The following is a 24,349-nucleotide window of genomic DNA, read 5'->3' as shown; positions in this document are numbered from 1 at the left end:
CATTTAGATAGGAATTGGGTCAGCATGAATGCTTTGCAAAGGGAAAATGATGACCTGGAGGGGTTTCATCCATCCCACTTCCAGCAGAGCTCCAGTCTGTCCTGCTTGAGGACATCCTTCCCTACCCATTAACTGCATTAACAAATCTGCATCCCTAGCACCCTGCTGGTTCATGCCCCTTGTTGCCATCTCCCCTTTCTCTTGCCGTTCTTTTTCCCCATTAGAAATTTTGCATTTCTAGCCTGCTTGTCATATTTCCTACCGGATTGGGTGTTTAATTAAAATCATAATTAAAATTGATCTCCTCATTAGCATGCACCTGCTCTACTGCTCGCGTCCTGGCATTTAATTATACGCTGAAGATGTCAAGTCTGACAGGCGAGAACGAGACCCGGCCAGCAACCCCTGACAGGACTTCATGGTGACAACATCTGGGCAGCAGGGACCCATCTGCTGGCACAGCCGGGCAGCAGGACACAGCACTGGGATGCTGGTAGGGCTGCCATTGGTTTTGCTGGGGTTATTTTGTTATTTTAATAGTAGAATAGTCACCAGCACTTCCTACTGGAAGCTTCCTAAGCCAAGACCAGGCTGGTGGAGATGAGGATTAAGCAAACACCAAGCCCCCCATGCCCATGCTGGTCGGGATACATTGCCTACAGAGTTGTGCCATCCCTTCTGCCATCAACACACAACCTCTCAAGGTTTCCACCATGGACATGCATAGATTAACTTGCAGGCAGACACCTCCTCCTGCTCACCAAGCTCCATCAAAAGCCAAGGAGGGGATTCCTGCACCCCTCCAGAAAGGTCCAGCAGCATGCAACGTTTCCACTGTCCTGATGAAAATAGGGCCGCCCCTTTGGTAGTTATCAAAGGGATTATCAGAATGGTTTCTGTGCACAGCAGAAGCTTAAATCGCATCTGCTCTTTTTCCTGTACATGCCAGGCAATAAAGCTGCCAAAAGGCATTTTTGAGGCCATTATAAACGAGGAGTTTTATTCCCCTGCACTTTCAGAGTCTCTAACTGATGGAAGAAGTTTCAGTGGGACTCATGAAATGATGACAGCTGACGCCAAGCAGACCCACCAGCTCAAGCATCCTTGGGAGGGCTCAGTGGGGGCTGCAGGTATTTGGGGCTCCTTTTTCCCTTTCCACAGGACCAAGAACTACAGCCTGCAGCTGTTAAGACTCCAGCCCCAATGCTCTGCACGATGTAATCAACAGTGCTCATCAAAATAGCTTCTAATAAAGAGTGAGGGTGGGAAGACCTTTAAATCTCCCCTCAGTCACTCTCACTGTGAGTGATGCTCATCATTTATCCCCAGCCAGGACTGGCTGATAATGCTCAGCAACGTGCTCGCATGTATCAAAGAGAGATGATGTGGAAACAATACCTTAAGGTGTAGTTGCCCTTCCATTTTTACGGCTCCTTATGAGGCTGGGGCCGTCAAATGCCAGACACAGAGACCTTCATGCAGCAAGAAGCAGAGCCGGCTGGAGCTGAGGCTGCAGCTTTATGGCATCCCAATACCAAAACAGTTGAGGATATTTTGTTTGAGTGGGGAGCACTGGGGATGTGGTAGGCACATGGGGACCTTCACTGGAACAAGTTGTATACATGGAGTGCCACATGTGGCCAGAGCCTGGAAAACAGATGTTCCCATTATTCTTTAAGGATACCGTTAGCAGTAGAGGGGTTTTAACAGTAACAAACACTTCAATTAAAAGGTATATATTAAAAGCAGCAATCCAACCAGTAATAACCATTCAACTACTCCTTAGAAAGTCAGCGAGTCCCATTAATCATAAATAAGGCAGTTGAACATTATGAAGAAAAATACACAACCATTAATAGCCAGACACCAATACAGCATCCCATTGGGGAACATTATTTACGAGGCTATATTGTTATCAATCCTGCTGGGAAAAATTCTGTTGCACGAAATGAGATACAGGAAGACTGCAGTTTATGTGGGATGGAATAGGGGTTCGTCAGTCAGAGCCAGCATTGAACGTCGATGGTGATGTAGGTTGGCTGAGGATGCGGCTCTAATATTGACTCTGCAAGGCAACGGAGTAGGGTTGTTCTGCCAGATCCTGGGGTGCTTCATTTGTGCAAATTCTCAATGATTTTAATGAGATTTTGCATGAGTAATAATTCATCAGCCTTGAGTAGAGGCCAGGGAAGAATTAAGTGTGGGCATTTGCAAGGTTGCTGAGCTGGAGAGGGGGTGATATCGTGAAAGGCCATGTGCTCAAGAGCACAGAAGAACAGAACCAGCCCGGAGCAGTGGAACAGGGAGGACTGGAGGCAAGAGTGAAATATGGAGCCTAAATAAACATTTGTCATTTGATTTCTAATTACACAATTACGTAAATGTATGATATTAGTAGTCAAGAGCCTGGAGTTTTCCATAAAGAGTCCCTAAAGTAAATAAATGTTTTCGAGCAATTACATCCACAGGATGAGATTCTTAAAAACGAAATGTTAAGAAGAGGGCAGAAAGCAAGAAGGAAACTTGGGGGAGGCCACAAGAGAGAAGAGCTGGGTGCCAGGGCATGGTCCTGATGGTGGGGAGCTCAATGTCTGCAGGGTAATTAGTGCAGATCAGTGGTAGGAAAGGACAACGCCATCTAATTACAAGAGAGATCAGCTTGAAGATGCCACGCAAGGGCGTCAGTCGCAATGGAAGTGTGGAATATAAAGAAATAAATGCCCGTGTAAAAACAAGCGAAAACAACAGCCAAGAACAAAACCCAGGCCTCGCATTAACATTTGATAATTAAATATTTATCAGAGCTGAGGAAGTAAAATCCATTTACTGTTTTGGGTGAGCGGCAATCTTTCTTTTAAAAACCCTTTTGCCATTAGTTCCTTCCTTCCTCGGGGATGGGGCCACTGAAATAGTCTTCAAGTCTGTCTCGAACAAATTGCAGAACATTTTCCTGTCTGATTGGTATGTGCGTGCACAAGTGTTTCAAGGAACTTTCTTTCTTTAGCTCAGATCTTCACGCTGAGTGTCCTTAATGACTGGTTGCTATGGGTTCTGCAGGCTGAAGGAATCACTTCGTTAATGCTTACCATTAACCCAGGGATTATCATAAGGATGATTCCTGGCTTGTATAAGAAATAGTGTTGCCAGCAGGAGCAGGGAAGTGATCATCCCTCTGTTCTCAGCTCTGGTGATGCTGCACCTCGAATGCTGTGTTCAGCTTTGCTTCCCTCGCTGCAATAGAGACATGGAGGCCCCAGCACCTGTGTAGAGAAGGGAATGACATCCATCACATTGGGCATTGCACAGGAGCAGAGGCAATGCTGGGTGGGATGAGGATTGCCCAGGGGTCCGTACCTCTGCAGCAATGGGGAACAAGGACGTGGGATGGCAATGCAAGGCAATGCCTGGCAAATGGCACAGCGGTGCTGGGAGAGCTGCTGCTTCCTCAATGTTGTCTAAAAGCCAGGACATGGAGCGTTGTTATGAAATTTCACATCTGAGATAATTGCATTAAGGTAATTGCCACTACAGCATTATTTTCCGTTCCTGGGAGAGAATGAGAGGAGGGTTGAGAGTATTGTGTCTGCGTTAGCAGATTAATAATTACAGCCCTTTGGAACATTGCTAGTTTGTATAGATTCACAGCTGCCGGCTCATTACGAGGCAAAGTTGAAGATACCCTATAGGAGCAATATACGGCTTTCTGCACAGTTTGTCTCTGCTGCTGCTTGGTTGTTTTCTCTATACTTCCATCAGCTTCCCAGCTTGTTAGAAACAGGAGACATTTACTACCTGAAGAAACCAAAAGTTGGAATAGCGCAGAATGGCAAAACACCATCAAGGTTTACCTGGAAAATATTCAGTCTGATACTATCAGAGTGATGCCACCATTCAGAGGGGCTGCTTCTCATGCACAAAATAAATAAACCTGCAATCCCTCCCATGAAGGATGAGATGTATGGGCACATTCCTGTGCTGCTGAAATGCAGCAGCTTCCACAGCCACTGTTGAATTGCTGCAAAGAAATGGAGGAGAGGAAGCAGAAGACTCCCATAGCCCATAGGAGGAGATGAATAATTTAGGATGTAACCAGATTGGGTAAACTCATCATTGCAACAAAGATAACACAAGGACTCCGATCATCACACAGCACAAGGGAACATCAGCTTTATATCCCATCTAATGGAGTGCATCCTCAGCCACACGTAGGAGCAGCCTAGTGTGAATTCAAGGAAAACCTGGAAAAGGACATTGACTGTGTGCAGAAAGCTGCTGCTCTCTTTAGCTCTGCCGCCTGGAATTAGAGTGAATTGAAAAATAAAAGCATAAATTGTGAAAAGAAAATTAGATTGATGAATTGATTTCAATTTTCACTATCTGGGATGTAACACAGCAAAAGAATTCATTTGAAAGCTAAGAACTCTGTCTTCCCTAATGGCGTCTCTTTCACGTATTGATTAATGTCTATATAAAGCATACCATCTAATTTAGGGCACAGTAAAACAATATTCTATTTCTTCTGCATAGCACCTTAAGGGATTTAACTTAAGAGTGTTATCGTACAGCAAGAAGCTGTCACTGCTCTGTATGGCAGAGGTGGGGAGTACAGACCTGAATATGGGTCTGCACACACACCTGCTTCTCCCTTTGGGGAAGAAAATGGGGCTGATTAGAGCATCTCCAAGGCTGGTGAGCCCCGCCAGCATCGCAGAGAGACATGGGGTCAGCTCTGAGCTCACTAAAGCCATGTCAGAGCCACAATGTGCCCACATGGTCCCGCGGCTTGACCTCCATGCATTGGAAATTACATTCCAGTCTCTGTACAACACCCAGCGGAGTATCAGTACCGAACACCTACAACCACTCAGCAAAGGAAATAGGATGACAGCTACATCTGTAATACCCAGCAGAGGAGAGGAGGCCACTTTCTCTCTCTCTCTTTCCTTTCTTTTTCTTTTTACATATGCAATTATAGTGCTGAGCATTATTTGGATTTGCCTCTACAGCTGCTGCTGTCCTGCAGTGTGCTCCAGCCAAATTACATTTCAGAAATGACATTTCTACTCACAGCAGCACAGCCTGGCTCCCCTCAGAACGGGAGGGAAGGGGACATAATGACTTCAGCATTCCTTTTTCCAGCAAGACAACCAACTTACAGGCAAAGGGCTGCGTGCACTGCCTTGCAGCTCTATAGCAGAGCGAGCTGAGGCAGATCCATCGCAGCTGGAGGGCTGCGAAGTCGCCACTTAAATAGTAGTAGTTAATCTGGCTGTTTAATCTATTAATTCCCATTTATACTTCACTATCTCATTACCTATCCATCAAGGCTAATTATACCATGCTCATTATCCTAGCATCTGATGCCCTCCAACCATTTTTATACTGTCACAAGAATGCTTACAAACTTTTTATTGGTGTGGCACGCGTTCCTCGCTGAGCAGTACATGCAGCAGCAGCTTTCCATAGGACTGTACAAACATGGAATGGATTGGGTTGGAAGAGAGATCAAAGGCCGCCTGGTGCCACTCCATGCAGTGCACAGGGACACCCACAGCTCCAGCAGTGCTCAGAGCCCCGTCCAGCCTGACCTTGGCTGTGTGCAGGGATGGGACACCACCACCTCTCTGGACAACCTGTGCCAGTACCTCGCCACCCTTATTTCCCACAGCCAAACCCTTGCCTGGCTTTTACCTAAGCAAAGAGCGCTCTGAAGGATCACTGGGGTGCAAAGTGTTGTCAAAGATGATTTTATACATCCTTGTCTTTAGAAGAGCTGTGCGGTATCAAGACACGTGTAGTGAGGTCTTTGCCAAGCTTACCATTAAATTACCTTTTCCTGCTGCCGCGCTAATTGCAAACCCTTGGCAGGAAGAAGGCTGCTATCGTTTTTCCAGTCATGTATACAAGAGAAGCTCCAAACAAATCCCGACTCCTGTCCTGCATTCCTGGTACTTTATTTCACTTTTCTACCGCTGTTCTCTCGAGATTTATGCTTCACAGTAGGGAGGATCCTGCAGCATTCATTTGTACCTGTTTCTCATCTGCTTAAGTGGTGAGGGTTTGTCATTGCAAGGAAGCTTCATTGATTTATGGCAAGATTGGCAATCACATTGCTGGTGTAGCATCACTGGCCGTGGTCTTATCCTTGAAAGGAGCAGACAGCAGGCTCAAACTGGAGCATCCAACTGAAAGGAAGGGGTAGAAGAGAATCAGGGTGTAGAACGTGATCCTGGGGTCATATTTTGCCCAACCCAATGCTCTCTCCTCACCCTGCTGCCCTTGGTAGAGCACTGGGGCTCATCCTGCTCCATAGCCACGTTTGGTTCCCAGCAGAAGTTGGGATGCAGATACCAACTGCGGTGCTGCAGAACAGAAGGACTTGGGGATAAGTATGTGTTTGTTTATTTTTACAGCTCATTTCAATCTTCAGGTGCACTGGCACCATTAAAAGAAGAAAGGAGCAGCATGTAAATTGCTCGCAGTATTGTAGCGTAATGAAGTATTATGTTTCCCTTGTTGCTGCATTTCACTGTAAAGAATCAGGAAAGAGAATTGGCCTGACACAATCTCCCACTCTGCTCCTGATATCGGGGAAATGAGGGCAGAACCTCATACCTCATTCTTTTCCAGGCTAAAGAAACTGGTAGCTTTGCACTGGGGGCATCTGGACAGGCAAAGCCCCAGGCAGAAGGGGAAGGCTGGTGCAGGATAAGTGGGGATGAAGCACATAGGGAAGCAAAGCAGAGGCTCCTTGGTGTTCCCCATTTGCACACACAGCCCCAGCTCTCCCTACAGGATGCCTCACAGCCCCCAGCTGCACTGGGGCCGGCTATATTCTGCCTTAGAAATGCTGCTCACTGCACGGCGAGCAAGAGCCCTGTTGCCAAGAGGACTGCAGCCGGTTTTTCTGTGCCGATCAGGCTGTCAGCAGCTTGCTCCTTTGTTCTCTGTCTGGTAGCACGAGCAAAATAGTTAAAAAGACATGAAGAATAAAGCCCTCTAATTTAGCTTTCCTTTCAACTTGCAGGAAGCCTTGTGGTAAAACCATCCCCCGCTGCAATCCCTCTGCACGCTCACCCCAGGGCCGCGTTCACCTCCTGCCCCATTTCCAACACTGAGCTCATCCTGCACCAGCTCTGCCATGAAGGTCATGAGCACATCTATCCCACATGGAAAGCTGGCCCTAACCCACACAGACCTCTGCAGAACAGAACATGCATGTAGCAGCACAACTGCTTCAAGCTCAGAGAGAAAAGCATAAGATACTTCCAGAACTCGGGGGTCCCGCTACTGCTCCCACCCCTGCAGCATGCGCAGAAATGGATTTGAGAAATAAGAGCAGAACACTGCCCTCAGCTCTCAGAGAGCCTGAAATGGGGGAAGAAGAGTAATCAGAGGTTCTCTCCAGCAAGAATTTAAGTGGCAACTTGATCCTCTTTCTGTCAAACTTACTGAGAAGACTCCTCTCCGGTTCGACAGGAGATAGATAAAACGTATTATTGTTATCATTACATATGAACACCAGCCAATCTGGCAAAATTCATCTGCGTTCAGCCCCGTCTGTGCGTATGGAATGAATCAGGTTGGCAGCCACAGCCCTGGGCTTCCAGCAATCCCCACTTTGATAATATAAACAGAAAATTGGAAAGGAAATGTCATCGCGGCGAGTTCATTCTTGAATCACGTTTGATGAAATACTCTTTATAAAACCCTGAAACAGCCTAAAGCTGTGAAGAATAGAAAAAAAACAACCCCACACACGTAACTTTGCTCCTAGGAAAAAAACAATTAGCGGTACAATTAGTTCTCTAAGAGGCAGCAAGAAATAATTGAACTATTTCTTTCATGGGAAGGGACGGTGATGACAGCTCTCAATTCTGGTATCGACAGCAGAGGAAGCAGCCCATGAAAGTGGTCATTTACAGGGAATTTTGGTCTTGGCTGTGAGAAAGTCTTTGGGTTCCAAAGCCTGTGGGCCCACATGTGTGATGCTGCCTGCATGCAGACACTGAGCTCAACGGCAGCCCTCGTGCATGGGACTGCCCAGCTCAGAGCCCACAGGCTGCAGATTGAGGCTGCCTCCAGCACTGCCTTATTGCAGGGGTGTGCTCACAGCCTCCAAGAAAAGCTATTAGAAATTGTGCTGGCTGAGGTTTTTTCCAGAGAAGGGGAGATATAGATTTGTCTCTGCCATTGAGAAATGGACTGGTACTAGCAACACAATTTTAACTTATGAATTTCTGATCAATAACCTGTTTTCATTGATTCCCTCACTTGCTGTAATGAACTGATTAAGAGAAACACAGCTGCAAAACCAAGTGCAAATCGGCCCGGCTCTACCCAGAGGGCAGAAAGGCAGCATGGATCCCTTGGGGAGTGGTGCACAAGAGTGCTGGGGTGGTGTGGGCTCCCAGGGCACCCCAAGGAGTCCTGTGGCCACGGAGCAGGTTTCCCATGGCTTTCAAGGGGATTCTTGCATCTCCCCACCACCAAGCATACATTTCTTCTTGGCAGAAGGTCCCTATCCCATGGCCAAACACAAGCTGCTGTTTTCAGACTTTATAAAGAAATTCAACTGATGAAGGAGAAAAGCAAATGTTTTCAAAACCCATTAAGACACCGCATTTGTACTGGCAGCTTGGGACTTTCTCATTCTGTTTGAGCCAGTCCATTTATATCTGCTCTTTCAACTTACTATTTCCTCTTGTTTTTTTTTTTCTTACCGTTAGCTTCCATTGTTCCCTACCATTTCCAACACGTAAGAGTGAAGAAGAAAAAAATAATACATATTTTCCTCCCTTAACTACTTTCATCTGAAATTAGAGCTCACATTGGCTGACCCTGCTGTGGCTGAATCTCAGCATTTTCTGTATTGAGCCCTTCCTGTAAAATTTATTAGATGGTGCAGTGCAACCCTCATAAAAATACAATAAATGGCCCTGTTTGCATTATGTGCCATAATGACTCTAACCCAGTGGCATTCTTAGAAAGACCTCTTTAGAAATAAAGGGGCAGGGGAAAAAAAAGTCTAACAGAAATCTTTTGGGTAATTAGATTGCCAGAGTGCAGAAACCTTTAAAATCATTTTAAATCAGAGGAAACCCAGACTTTAAATCAGAGGTTAACAGCACTTGGTATAGCTGCAAAACTTGACAGTATTGCGACTTTGCAAGTTCTTCCTTGTGCTGCGTGTGCTTAGAATCACCACTGGATGACCTTTATGCCTTGGTAATATGGCTCCTGAGAAGACCCTGCCCACTCCTCACCCCATTACTGTGACCTGGGGTATGCTAAGGATCACTTGGAGTTGGAAGGGACCCTTATAGGTTGCTTAGTCCTGCTGGCATGCCATGTGCTTGGAATGGAGGGATGCTCTGTAGGTGAGAGCAAGGTGCACAAATACTCTTGGTAGCATACAGAGTGCTAAGGTGTTGGGCATGGGGCTGGGCACACGAGTGCTGGCTATGGGACTACCCCACAGAGGAAGGGCAGCACTGGTATCAAGCTGTCCACCTGTTCCAGGAGAGGTGTGTGCAGTTATTCAGCTGCTACAGAATTTATCCGCCTCATTTCTCATGGCTGAGCTGGAGTTTGCCCAGCGCCTTCTGAAATTTAGCTCCAAGAAAGGACAGTATATTTCCTCACGCCTGTATTACGTATGCTATAAAATGCTTGTCACGCTGATTTAAAAAGAGATGTTGCATTACTTAGAAAATATTTAGCCCTATATGAAACCAGTCATTCGAAATCAATGATGTACTTTAATATATTCTGTCGGATACAGACCGGCTCCCAATCAATTAAACCCTTTCTCAGAGCAGATTCTGACACTCTGTTCATTTTTGCATCCTTAACACCACAAACTGCACTTCAGACCTTGCACTGCAGATGCACTGCAGGCACAGGGGCATGCGACACGGACAGAGCTGGAGGGGGCTGGCAGGCATTGAGAGCTGCTGGTTAGAAGTGGCACAATGAGGAAGGGAAAGGGGAAAGGAAAAAGCCTCCTTGATCACGGGGGAATTAATTACTGCACGATGACCAGGAGAGCTCTCTAAACATTCCGAGCTTATCTATCCCTCCCTCAGGCCCTGTGCCTTCCCCCTGTGCTTTCTAGAGGTGCTGCCCCGACCTCAGCAGCACGGTTGGAGGGCTGTAAGCTACCAACGCAACCGCAGCGCACATTCCTGCAGCTGGTGATTATTACCAGCGTGTTTTTCAAAGCGTGGTGTTTCAGAGCACAAAGCCCGTTTTCAGACATGGTTTTCCCCATCCTTAATCCCCGAGGAAGCCCAACCCTGTGGGTAAACACTCTCAGGCTCTGAGGTTCTGCATTGGGGTGCTGCGCTGAGACAAATTAATTTCATAACTCCACTAAAGCAGCGTGAAGGTTTTGCCTATGGGTTACGTGCTCCAAGTGAGTTATTAACGAGGATACCTACTCCTCAGGGAGAGGGTTAAGTAGGAGAAACACTAAGGCAAAGTGATGGGCAGGGAATGAACAGATGTGCCACCCATGGGGGCACTGCAGCAGCCATGCCCTGTGCCTTCTTGCCAGCACCCATCACTGCATCACCCTCTTGCTGCTCCATCAACCCCTATGCATCACCAGCCCTACACCCCAGAGACCTTCACTCCCCCCTGTTCACTGCTGGCTTTCTGGTGACAGCCTGAGTAATGCAATAATGCTCAGGAGCACATCTTCCACGCACAATAAAGGGCTTTCAGCTTTGCTAAACACTTTGCTTTTGCTCCAGTGTTTACCTGACCTGGCAGCCATTTATTGCTCTTTCAACTGCTCGCTTCTAAACATTATGGCTTAATTATATTTTAGGGAAGCAGCACTTCAGAAATATGGAGCTTGCTGTTTCGCTCAGGATGTGCATTTACTCGGCCCTCATTTCTTTACTGGATAAAGCAATTTTATCTGTACTCGACTTCATGGAGTTAAGTTATAAAGCGAAGACATAAAGCAAAGGAGAGGTAGAGTAGGACTGGAATAAAGAAGAGGAGAAGGCCCTGACCTGGAGTTGCCTGTAGTGCCCAACTTCCAAGCATGGTGTAGCTCTCAGCCTCCCAGGCCACCAAGGAGAGGAGTACAGGGTGACACATGGGACAGGACGTTTCTCCATTCTCTGCTTTTGTGCTTGGTATGAAATGGGTCTGGACAAACACAGATCCTATAAGCCAGCGACCGCCTGAGAACAGCCAAATCCAAATATAGTTGGGTAACTCGATTTCTCCCCTCGTTCCCCAGGGCAGGGCTCCTGTCCTGTAATTTACTCGGATAGTACGTGGAAATGAAAACAAAGAGAGCATGAAAACAAAAAGCTCGCTGCTCCGCACAGCCAGTAATCGAAAACTCCTGACACTAAACAGAAATGAAAATGTTAATGGCAAACACCCAAAGCAAATGTATTCCATATGCAAAGGATAGCCATAGGCTGACAAATACAAATGTTGCCTTAGCTACAGAGGGAGGAAATAAAGAAATGCTACGGCAGAGAAGAAAGTAGATTTGCTTCCTGCTGAGTGCAGCACAGCTCCCTGCAACCTGTGGCTCCCCTTGGCCTGCAAGAGAGATCTCTGCAGCGCTGGGATGCAGGGCTGTGCCATGTGCACTGGGGAACCTGTCCCTCCTGGCTGTCCCAAAAGCACACAGCATCCATGGGCATAAGGGACATGCACATCTCCCTAACCAGCCTCTCACTAATGCCCGCCAGAATGCATGAGAAAAAACACAGATTGAAGCAACACCCATTGGGCAGCCAGCACTGCCAGGAGCTGCTGCATTGCTACAGAAGGCATGCCATATATTTCTCCCGCAGAGGTTCTTGAGACAGAATATCAGGCTGCTATTAATGGCTTAAAAATAATACACAGAGGTATAGCAAGAATACGGAATGTCTCATCTGCAAGCCCCAGGGAAATTAGGCTAATACCTGGCAAACGTTGGACAGTAAGGGGATCACTCTGTTCCCAAAGCCCCAGTAGCTGCTGCTGGGATGCTTTATAGTACTTTGTCTTTTACAGCTGGAGATCTTTATGGCTCTGGTGTTTTTAATAGCAATAGCAATTCCTCCTTGCATACAGCCTTGCTGTCATGGACAAGGAGACCTGGTGATTAGGGTTCTAACCTGAAGCCTCAAAAACAGGCCTTGGTTCAAGCCTTGCTCCTCCGTAGCTCCCCTCTGAGATCACATCTGTATCTCCTGGCCAGGCACCAGTTCAATGAGGAGCAATAGCACTGCCAGCAAGTCCCACCTGACCTTTGCTCTCACCCCAGTCCTGAGATGCAAGCGATGCTCAACCAAACTCCTGAAGGTTTTCCCCCCATCTTTTTTACAGACCCGCTGTGTGCCTCCAGAAGTGGGCAAATTTCACACTTCCTGGGTTTCACCGCAAGCATTTATTACAGCTCCATCTGCGAGTCTTAATTAGTGGATTTACTGACAGAAACTTCATTAATGCAGCAGTGGGGTTTGCTGGCAGTGTCCCACGCCCTCCTAGAGCTACTGAAGGGCTGCAGACAGCATGCCTGGGGTGACATCGCTCCTGCCCATGGCAGCAAGGAGCAGATGGCAGCAGCAGCTCCCACTCCTGTCCCAATGGAAGCTAAAGGGTTGGGTGAGCACTTGCCTATCTGGGGCATTTTGGAGAGCTGGGATATGGGACACACTGCTCGCCACACCCCATTTCAAACAGCATCCCTTAAATCAGACACCCATCTGCACACCACCAAAGCCAGAGCTCCTCTCCTGCAGGACATGCCCCCCTAAAGCACACAGCAAAAGCACAAAGCAGGGTTACTGCTGGATCTCTTTCCTCCTATTTCATTTCCTTCTTTCTTTCCAACCAAAACAACTACGACAAAAAAAAAACCAACAACCCAGAAATAAAAGTTAAATGTGAAGTCGAAACAATAAGGCACGGGAAATAGCAGAAATAACTTAATTAAGTTTTTAAAGATTTCCATGCTTGAATAAATTAGCCTTCCTGCAAATGTCACAACAGTCAGAAAAAAACTGCGTAATCAATGGAGCACAGTGTTACTTTGCTCTTTGTTTAAATGAAAGCTCTGGTGGCGTGTTGCTTCTGCCACTTCTCTGCATCTCTCACTCTTCCTCCCCGCTCCCACCTTCTCTCTGCTCACATGCTGAGCTGCTCCAGGGGAAAAGCACCAGAAAGTTAAACATCAGCTTTTCTCCCCTATTGCCAACGATTGGGAGAGGTTTCATTTGCTTTCCTACCCACGACTTCACGTTCCCCTCCAGCTTGCGAGGCAAGCAGCTTTGCAAGGAAAGCGCGATAAACCATTGCCGTGTGGCTGTTGACATGAACAAAAAGGAGGGGCCACCGCTGCTTTTTCTGTCAATTAGGCGAAAAAATAGAAAGGCACAGTCAGCGTGAGTGCTGCGTGCTGCTGGCAGGGCTCAGGGTATGCGGAAACTTCCCTGTCCTGCTCCAGCTCACGGGGTGGCTGAAGGAGAGCAGAAAAGCGAGGAAAGGCCGCGGATTAGCGCTGCCTGGGTGAGAGCAGCAGCTCAGCAACCATGTCCACCACCTGCCCCGCCATCCCGGCTTTGGAAGGAGAGCATTAAGGGATTGGTGCTGCCTGCGTGCGCAGGAGAGCTTCCTGCAAGGCACACGAAGCCGTGCTTCTGTTCAAGCTCAGCTACAAACACTGTGTCCAATTTCAGGCTTCACACGTCAGGGGAGGTGTGAGCCAGCTGGAGAAGGTTCAGGGAATAGCAACAAGAGCAATCAGAGATTTTAAAACACTGATACACGATGAAAGGTGAGAAAAAATTTGGTTTGCTTATTCTGTAGAAGATGAGGGGAGACATGAAAACTTCAAACATTTAAAGGAAAGCTCTGAAAAGGAAGAGAATAAACAGTTTTTCATGTTTGCTACGAGGATGACAAGATAAACATAAACTGCAGCAAGGAGCATTCATGTTAGACATCAGAAACACACTTCTAATGGCACAGCTAGTAAAAGCTTTGAAAGGAGCAAGCACCCAGTTCACGCCTCTAGTGGCGTGGTTAGTTAAGTCTTGGGATGGATGGCCTGAGGACAGCGTGGAAAATTCCCTTTCTGGGGAACAGATTGGAGGAGCATCTGTCAGAAGGAGTTTAGGTGGGTTGGTCATGCCCTGCAGCCCAGGGGCAGATCGGATGACCCCTTGGGAAGAGCATCCAACCCTGTATTTTTGTGATGTCATTTTGGTTGCAGCTCCATCCTGAATGCAGTCAGGGTGCAGTGATGGGAGATGCATTAGCCTGGGGCACTCGGGAATGGGTTGAAAACTTGGTGTTAAACTGAGTGATTCCACTCTTGTTTCCTCCAGAATTGCTGAGAGGAGACGCATCTTCTTGCTTACAATTACTCTCATATGAGAAATAGACTCAGGGCATCCAAATATTTTGCACAGGACACCATATGGGCATTAAATAATAGATGCCCTCCGTTCCTTGAGCTGGGTCAGATCTGAACCCTGATGCTACAGAGTGACAGATGCAGCACCTTCTCCCTCCCTTACTCCTTCAGGCACCAGAACAGCGGCGGGTACATGGAACATGTCTGGTTTGGCACATCCTGCATCCCTCCTAACTACTTATCCCTCTTTGGGGTCCGATTTCCAGGAAGCTGAAGGAGGAGGAGTTCCTCCAGCCCTGACTGGGCAGAGCTCAGGCTGGCTGCAGCAATGCATGTTGCCCATCTGCTTGCAATTCACCCCCAGCAACTCTAATGCTGAGTTACAAAGCAGTTCTTCACTCCTCTGGGACGCGAGTCCCACTGTCTGCAAGCTGTAGCATGACACATGCTTTCTAATAAACTGAATCAGACACATAAAGCATTGGAAATTCATCTTTCCTCTAAGTCCGTTATGATGGTCCTCAAGGAATCAGTGGCCAGCGCTGAAATCTCGAGAGGACAAAAGCGACTGCTAGATTAAAGTGAAGAGGAAGGGTTTTTCTTCTTTGAATCAGCAGCCAATTAAATTTTCAACACAACAAAAGCAAAAAGCAAACTGTTCAACTAATGGATCTTGCTGGCTGATCCCATTACTCCGACACTACGCTCCACTCCCAGTGCTGGTGCCATGTGGTTGCCGGGGCTCCGACGGGTGAACACAACGAAACCCAAGACAATGAAGGAGCATCAGAGAGGCCTGATAAAGTCAGGGGAATTGAGCTCAAAGTCAGCCCCAGAGCAGCACACGCGCTTGATTATTAATACTCACTCATTGAGCCCTGAATCCTCCTTTAAGTGGAGCCTGAACTTACAGCCTTTGTGTGCTTATCACTCACAGATTTCTTTAAAGTTGCTAATTCAGCATGGTTTACAGACAGCAAGCCTGTAATTCTAGCAGAGCACTGGAGAAATCTGCCAGTGGGAGAGCGGCTCAGAAAAGCACAAATCCTGTTCTGCAACATCCCATGGGCGCAGGGCTCAGTCCGCTTAATTCTGACTAGGTACAGCCAAGAAGAAAGGATGAACCTGTTGGGTTTTACCCGTGGTTGCCTGAATAATTAGGGGTAGTTGACATGCTGGGGGACAGCCTTGATCAAAGTTCTGCCTATTTTTGTGCCAAAAACTCAAATAGTGTTTAATTTGACTGGAAACGTTCAACAACTTGGGTGTAGAAATCTTTGTTTAACTTGCAGCAACTCACCCTTGTTCCCATTTGCCAATTTCTGATCAACAAACTCATTTTAAGTTGAAAGAAATATTCTGTCTTTGGCTGATAACACTCAATGGCACCAGGGACACCTCAATCCTCATGGTAACCCCAAGGAGCTGCAGATCATGAAATAGAAGAGCAGCAGTGCAGCTTGGCTCCATGGGATGCAGTTACATGAACCCAAAGACCTGATGTGGGTATAAATGAGCATCCCTGATCAATGCACTTCACTAGCAGTCCTACGGACCAAGGAGGTTTTAATTGATGGCTCTTTATTCTTTGCTGAGCTTAAAGCTTTGCAATGACAGAACATTTCTTTCCAACTCTGCCCTTCGCCCCCTTCAAGGCTACTGAAATATATATAACAGTAAAAGATGCATCTCCAGACTCCTCACATATTGTTTACCAGAAAGACAAAAGCCTGGAAAGTTACATGTGTTAATTGAAGATAAATCTTTCCTCTCCTTGCAAAATTTGGGACAATTGTTACTAATGACCTCTTTGGATCCATGCCCAGGATGCAGAGATATCATCTCTCCATCCCAGTAATGAGGTTGCAACTGATCCTGAACAAATGGCAAAGTTATTTAATAATTATTTTGTAAGGTCTGTTCTTGACCTTTCAGCTCGTCAGGATAAGTATTGCCAATTCATCACCAGCGCCATGTGAAGGGGGTTGATTATCTGAGATGTTTTTCCTGGCAGGAACTTGTTTTTCCCCATTTTCCAAGTGTTTCAAGGGATTCATCTTCTGTGGCTACAAATACAATCGCTGCCCACATGTGCTGGACTCATGCCTGCAAATGTGGGTATTTCTCTAGCCTGTCCAGACAACTGAGCAGCCTCAGCACCCACCCAGTTGCCACTGCAGGATGCATGCACTGAACTAACGTCCCAGATTGGAACTGAATGGTCTTCAAGGCCCCTTCCAACTCAAGCCATTCTATGATTCAATGATCACTCCCAGCTCTCCTTCCTGTTCCCCATCCTGCCATAAGCCCTGTCCCAGCACCTACTTGTAACCTCCTACCCACTTCTCCCCCAAGCAAGCCAAGCCTCCGGCTTCCCCTTTCCCAGGGAAAGCAACCCAAAGCCTCTTACAAAACTGACTTCTAAGCGCCCCTCAGCTGTCCTGTTTGTATAACCATTCACAGACAGCCTTGCCTTTCATTTCCTTAATCTTAAATTGCATCAAAAAGGCAGAGATTAGAGGTAAAACCTCAATAAAAGACTGAACAAAAGCCTTTGCCCACATTGGATTCTCATACCTAGCTTTGCCTTATTTTTTTCCTCCTCTTGTCTGACAGGCTGAGTATCTGAACCTTAAAAAACTGGAAAAAAAAATCACCCTGAGATTAAAACACTATTTAGAAAAGGCCGTTCCAGTTTGAAATCACCTGTGGTTCATACATTAAACATCAAATGTACATTAACTCTGAATTATGGTCATGAAAAGCAAATCCTTTAATACCATTTTCTGTGTTCCACAGGCTGAAGCTTAGCATTAATAGTCCTGGGTTTTTATGCAACCCAGTCAATGGAGTACGACTTCCCTGCCTTTCATTATTCCTCTGCATTTGGAGATGTTCAAATGTTCCCGCTCTGGGAGGAAATACACACATGCAGAAAGAACAAACAAAGATGTTGGCTGGGCACCTGTTTGCCACTGCCAGATCTCCCAAACACTTCCAAATGGTGGTGGCAGCTGTCAGTGTTTTGCTGGTTGTTTGAGTGCATCACTCAGTGCCAATGGTGCCGCCTTCTTTGCCTATGAGGAAGCAGAAGGGCTCCAGGAGGAGGACAGAGAGACCGGGGAGCCATGCACCATATAGGTACCAACCAGCTGAAAATCCCCACGCTGGGGTTTGCCCACCTGATGCAGATTTCATCATCAAAGACAGACCTCTCCAGTGCTGATGGTGACTTCCCTGGGTTCCACCACGCTCTGACTCAGCCCTTCTATGGGGCACGGCACACAGGGCATCATTGCCCATCTCCATGGTGCTCCAAAAGATGGCTCCCAATGGACTCAATTTGATTCATTAGACACAGCCCAGGATATTGAAAAACATTCAACCCTTGTACCAATGCAAGAGCATAAATCCCCAGCAGATTCCCAGGGCATACTGCAGAAGCAAGTCCCTCGCCTGTCCCTGGGAGGAAGAGCAGAGTGAGGCAATGTCTCCAATTTTATGGGGCAAGGACTGGGGAGCAATTCAATTTTGACAGCATAGCAGCTCAATATTACGTTTGCAACATATCTCCTCAACATAGAATTGGGTTTACGCTTAACAGCTTGAGAGAATTGCCTGATAGGCAACACAGCAATAAATAATAAATCCCCCAACTGCACTTCTGTCCTAAAATAACACAACAATTAAAGAAAAGAGTAGCAGTAGTGACAACAAACAGAAGTAAATCAAAGCATCGACACAGGTTGCTCAGCCAGACATCCTCCTGGGTGACATTGCTTTAAAGTAAGAAAATGGTGTCTCGAAAAGTACCTGGGAAAGGAGAGGCTGAACCCCGACACGAGTGGACAGAATTACCTCCAGACACCGAGGAGCTGCCTCCTGCTTTTATTTCAGACCGTTATTGGAAGTTGCCAGAACTTGTCCCGTTTTTCTCTTCTTATTATTCTTATTATTATTAATGTGTAAATAAAGTGCCCCAGGAGTGTTACCAGCGCACAGAGTCTAATCCTGGGAGATTAATTTAGGAGAGCGGAATAGGGTGAACCAAACTGGCGGCTGCTGTGAATTGCTGTTGGTTACAGGCAGGCGCTCCCGCCGCAGCAAAACAAACAGGGCTGCAAGCACTCGCTCCCAGGCAGGGGGACGGGGAGATAATAAACACCGAGCTCTGCATTTATGTTCAGCCTTTCTTCCCAAAGGATCCGTGAGCGTTTTGCAAGTCAGACGCCAGCTCTGCTTATCCTCCTAAGAGACACAGCCAGTGTGGTGTTCCTAGTGCCTTCCTAGCATAGAATGATGGAGTATCTCATGTTGGAAGGGATACACAAAGATCACAGCCCAAATCCTGGCTCTACACAGGGTTGAATGTGGAGAAAAGGGGATAGGCAAAGCATGTCTATTATTTTTCTCCAGCATAAACAACCATCAAGAAGAATTATAGCTCATTTCTGTTTCAGATCTGGTGGAAACAAGCAACAGAAAGACCTCTCTCAGCCACATCCAAGCAGTTGGGATGAGCGAGGTTGTCTCAGCCCCTGGGTCTGAACTCTGGCTCCTCATGGGGAAGATGCATGTGGGTAGCAAGGGGGGTACTGTGGGATGAGAGAGCTCTCAAGGAGTTGAGGCATCACTTCAGGATCCTGCACAGGAACGTGGCCGTGGATGCTGGGCTTAAAAATTTGGAGAGGGGGAGAATGGAAAAGAATGAGTTCATGAAAGCAATGGAGAAATCTCAGGTCTCTCCTCTTCCACATGCCAGAGGTTCCATTTCACCCTCATCCTCCCCAGCACTGCTCCACAGCTCACTCCCTCTGCTACCACAGCAGGACTTTAACCTGATTTATTTTTTATCTTCTGAACATTTACTTCCTCGTGTATAAATATTGAGTTGTGTGGAGGCTGAAGCAAATGCTCCATACAGAGGAGCAATGACAGCAGCAGCACGCTGACAGGGTTATTTTTAAATACAAGCTTTAAAAATTACAGGGCTCCCAAGATCTTTTATTTCTCAGTCTAATTCCTTTTTTCATTTGTAAAAGACATAACAAACATGTTGCTTCTGACTTTGTTGATTATTTTCCCGGCTCTGCCTGTGGTTCAGTGAAGGAAAGGAATTATTGCTTATAAATAGGAGAAATCTTTAGACAATCCATTAAGAAAGCAGCCCCTCGGCTACCAGAATTCATGGTAAAGTATTACCTTAATAAAACGCTCTGGGAGACCAGCGTGGCAATAGGAACAGCTGCTTTTGGGATGACCACTTTAAAAATAATGGCAGTCTTGATCATCAATATTGCATTCCTACAATAACTCCTTGACTTTCTAGAACTGCCTCTGTCTGTCATTATTTTAAGGCACGGTCTCCCTTTCTTTTCAAAATGAGCAGCATCAGGGTCAGGTTTCTGGTAGAGGAAGCCCCGGGATACTGTTATGCCTGAGGGCAGAGCAGCCACCACATAGGGCCAGGCAAGTGATGGGGAGAGCTTCCCTTTAGCTCACTCCCAAGAAGACACTGCGAGATGCTCAGGGCTGCTTTGGGAAGAAGTATGGTGTCCCAAAAAGAGAGGTGACAGCCCACAGCCCCATGTCACAACTGCAGGGCCAGAAGGACTCACAGAGGTTGTGTGTTAGGGAGAAATCTCTTCTCCAAATGGGCTGTCAGGCACTGGCAAGGGCTGCCCAGGGAGGTGGTGAGGTCATCATCCCTGCAGGGGTTCAAGAAACACAGAGATGTGGCATTAGGGGACACAGTGGGGATGGACTCGGGGATCTGAGAAGCCTTTTCCAACCTTAATGGTTCTATTCTGTGATCCAAGGAAGGGCTGCACCCTAACGATCTCAGACATCTATTACCAACCACATTTGCTCCTCAGAGCGCTGCACTCCGAGAGTTTCTTTCGAGCCTGTTGCTTACCAAGATACCAAATGCTTTGTAATTGCTGTTCATAAAGGCAGCGGACAGTACTGCCAAGGAAAATAACTCCTAGCTGTAAATCTTAATAATAAAAATCAGCGGACCTTTGCTTTTCTATTTGGACACAATGCCCTAGAGAAAGCCACGTACTGTATGCCTTCCCCAGCGCTCTCGTCCTTTTCTTCCCTCTCTGCTCCAAAAATCAAATGCAGTTTTAGAGAGAAGAACATTGCAAGGATGCCACAGGGACATGGGGGCCCCACTGCTGTCAGGGATTTATGGACCTGTGTGTTACAGTGGCATACAGAGAACTGGAACCCAGAGCAATGGGGCACCTTCCCCTTCACCATCCCTCTCTCCTGTACATTTTGAGGATGAAATGCAGCAGGAAGATGTTTTTCTTCCTCTTCCCATCTCCAAGGGAGTGGTGGATCAATCCTTTCTGAAAATTACTGCTTCTGAAGCGCTCCCATTTGGCCATCCAAAAACCAGAGACTCTCAAAATCACTGTTTTCTTTACAAATTACAGGACAGAAGCTTTTACTGGCATCTCACAAGTTTGCATCTCTCCTAAGGCAGCAATGACCAAACATATTAACGACCAGATGCACGTGCCTCTATGAAATGGAGAGAAATCCCCCATAAAAAGCAGCTAGAGTGTACTTCCTATCTTTTATCATTTCTATTTAGTTTTATTTAAACCCAAATATCTCTTCATTAGGATTTGGGAGAAAAAATACCAAGAAAACCCATACATATAGATATGGATGGAGAGATAGACAGATACACACACCCTTTCCAAAACACTCTTTCCAAACCAAGGTTTTTCTCACTTTTTATGAGCAGAAAGATGAATTTCCTGATCAATACCACAGGCTGCTTTGGTGAGCACAGAGGCCCTTTGTAGGGGAGCACAATTCCAAAGCACCTCAACACAGAACGTGTAATTTACTACATATCACTCATTGGAAAAGTGGTTTTTTTTTTTCTTTTTTAATCCAAATGCATTCTGTTCTCTTAACACACTTTTCAAGCAACAGAAAAAAAAATCACTTCAGTGCCTTGGCAAGTTTGGAAAGACAGAAAGCTGTCTAACATGAGCTGACAAAAGGGAAAGCAAACGTCCCTGCTCAAACAAGTTCTCCTGTCTGCAGTGACAGCTTGCCAGGCATGTGAGATAGCTCTTTTGATAATATTTAATATGGCTTCGATATAATGATGTCACATTATTCGCAATGACACTGGATCACTTCTGGAAGAAAAAAAAACAACAAAACCACATGCTGTGCCTATCACTCGGAGCTGGAATGAATTACGGCAGCTGACAATGACCATCTCGCCTCCCCGCCTGCGCTCTGCCTGGAGTCCCCCATAAGATTACCAGGGTATGAGGCTGTAATGATACAAGCAGTCAATAATTCAAGGGTTATTGATTGAAACCAGCCCTATTCTTTTTTTAATTTATATGTTATCCAGTTGGTTTTTTTTTTTTTTTTCCTTTCCATCTGTTTTTTTCTCTCCTTCATCCAAGGGCTCCAGGGCTTTCTCTCTCAACTAAAGCACCTGCTGGACAGGACCGCCTCGTATTCAGCTTATTACTTTTCCCCCACTCTTGAAATTACTAAAGTAATTCATAGGGTGTGTTGTTGAGTGAGGCACCAACAGCGCCCTAGTGGGACACAACTGGGGACAACCTGCCCTCAGCCCCATAGCAGCACTGGGGGGACCACTGTGCCCCATTCCTTCCACTCTCCACTGGAATTCAATTACCCCCATCCATTTCACCTTGAAGGCAACAAGCGTGCTCCCCAGTAACAAGCAGTTTAGGCTCTCAATAGCCACAACAAGGCGACATTAACCTTCATTCAGCAAACCTCTCCTCATACGTTACATTTCATAAGATCTAAATGACCCGTGATTCTTCCCTTTATATTTTACTGTCTCCCGGACGCTGCTTTCACGTTTTTAACCCTCTGTTTTAAATAGCGAGGCACGGGAATGCGCACCTCTCCAGCTCCGTGCTGCTGAATTTTTGTTGTGTCACACCGCTCTCTTCCTAATGAGCTGTTAATGATATGACCATTACCTATGCAAATTAGAAGAACAGATTCAGAGGGTGTTTTTTTTTTTTCACGTGGAGAAAGAGAGAGAGATGCTGCTCCCTTAGCACAGGGGATGATAAATCACACCGGTGTTTTTAACTGCAGCCCTTATGGGACCCAACACACCGCACACCTCCTGCAAAACGGCACTGGACATCCAGGCAGGGCAGAGCCACTTCTGCCTCTGTTTTAATTAGGGGAACAAACACAGCCTGATGTCTAAATACTCTCAGTTCTCGGTGCCCCTTCCCATACAAAGCGTGCTGAGGCTTTGGCAAAGGCTGGAGGAGCTCTCCAGAGCACTTATCCTTCCTTGTCTTTTTGTGGTGTTTAATTAAATATCCCTTTGTTTGAAGGCAGCCGCTGGTGGCTATGAGCTCTCCTCCGCTTTATCAGCGAGCACAATGAGATAACTGTCCAGAATCTCGCCTGACCTTTCCTCAGCTCACCAAAAAAAATACTATTCAGAGGTTTCATTCTTCTATTCTTTCACATTATCTCTCGCTTTTCTACTCTGTGCTGCGCGCTAAGGTTTCTGATAGTGACTTATGAGTTGCTATCAAAAATATTAAGAAAGGAACCTAAAATATCCCTGGCAGTTTAACAGCCTTGAAAACAGAATGGGCTGTCTCTCGTCGGCCATCGTGAGCAGTTGCCAAGAGCACGGAAGGTCAGACTTTAATGAACTGGCGAGAATTAAACAGAAGAAATGAAACCAAAAGGCGCCCCAGTGGCTTGAACCGACTTTAAAGCAACTGACCTTCGGAAAGAAGGAAACAATCTCGGTTCTTGAATGTTTGAGGGTTGTTTTGCTGTTCCCTTCTCAGCAGTAGGGTGCTGCTTGGAGAGGTGGACGTGCTCCCAGAGCAGAGTTGGGGGTTGGGACTCATCCCCATGGCGCTGTTTGCAAACCCTTCAGATCTGCTCTGCACTGAGTTGGGAGCTGGGCAGGAGGGCAGAGGGGGGGAATTTGTACATTAAGTCCTAAAATAGAATTTCTAGGCATTGTCTGGAGTTGTACCTGGGACAAAAGGGTCATAGAAAGGCTCCTGCACACAGAGGTATCCTGGGGCTTTTCTTTTCCCATCAACTTCTTACAGGCTAAACAAATAAATGAAGAGGTAAAAAAAAAATAATAAGGCTGGGTTCTAGCTGTATAATTGTTTCAGGCAGTTATTTATTAATGAGGAGAAGCAACATGTCAACAGACAGCAGGTCTATCTGGAGAACTCATGCTAGCGAAGGTGCAGGTTACAGCGAGCAGGGCTGCTGTCAGTCTGCATTTGGTTAACTCTGTGATTGCCCATTAATTACCACTGGGTGGGCAGCAGGGCCTGGGCCAGCACCACACTGTTGCTGCCCACATGCCATGCAGGATGCTGGGCAGGGCTCCGGCACTCATATATGTGCCTTGATAACCTTGAGTTATCACACACACATGAGGATGACCAATGCAACATATGCATGGGTACGAATGTGGGTAGGAAGCAGCACAGTTGGGTTGGCTTTGGCTCCTGCCTGGCTGCAAAGCCCCCACTCTGAGCCCACATTTCCTATACTCACACCTCCTGTTCCTGCAGCCACCTCCATACTCTGAGAAGCTGCACCAATGGCCCCACTGTTGTATGATGGTCTCCCCACTTCCTGCCATCATTCAGTGATGATAAAGGCAGACAAGCAAAGTTGGTAAAATATAAACTTTCATTGAAAATATTCCTCAGCATGACGCATATCAGCAGCAGCACAGTGAATAAATCCATTTTAATGGAATTATCCATTTCAGTTCCCAACTTAATTGAGCTTTGCCCTGCAACTTAGCACAAGGGTGCCTCTCTTAATTAACCCCATGCAGGCTGCAGAGTGTTTTACCATCACTTACACACGTACCCAAAGGTTAGTTTGAGAGCCAATATCTGTGCAACGTGATTTATCATGGCTTGAGAGCTCAGT

At 46.5% G+C, this 24,349-nt stretch overlaps 1 long non-coding RNA gene across 3 annotated transcripts in view; it reads right to left on the bottom strand.

Moving 5' to 3' along the window:
* The window catches only part of LOC107324312 (uncharacterized), a 52,011-nt gene that overhangs the window by 3,305 nt on the left and 24,357 nt on the right, over positions 1-24,349 (bottom strand). For 2 of the 3 annotated variants that reach the window (XR_014938224.1, XR_014938225.1), the window contains 4 exons: positions 5,820-6,185; positions 3,355-3,546; positions 3,087-3,260; positions 1,399-1,647 (listed from right to left, as the gene is read on the bottom strand). This is a non-coding gene — a long non-coding RNA (uncharacterized LOC107324312). The remainder of the gene's footprint in view (positions 1-1,398; positions 1,648-3,086; positions 3,261-3,354; positions 3,547-5,819; positions 6,186-24,349) is intronic. The other variant, XR_004309587.2, reaches the window with a different exon arrangement.

The sequence above is a fragment of the Coturnix japonica genome, chromosome 34, assembly GCF_054131305.1.
Source record: "Coturnix japonica strain WE chromosome 34, WE-NBRP24, whole genome shotgun sequence".
NCBI lineage: Eukaryota > Metazoa > Chordata > Aves > Galliformes > Phasianidae > Coturnix > Coturnix japonica.
The sequence above is the reverse complement of the archived record's forward strand: the minus strand, read 5'-3'. Positions and strand labels throughout refer to the sequence as shown.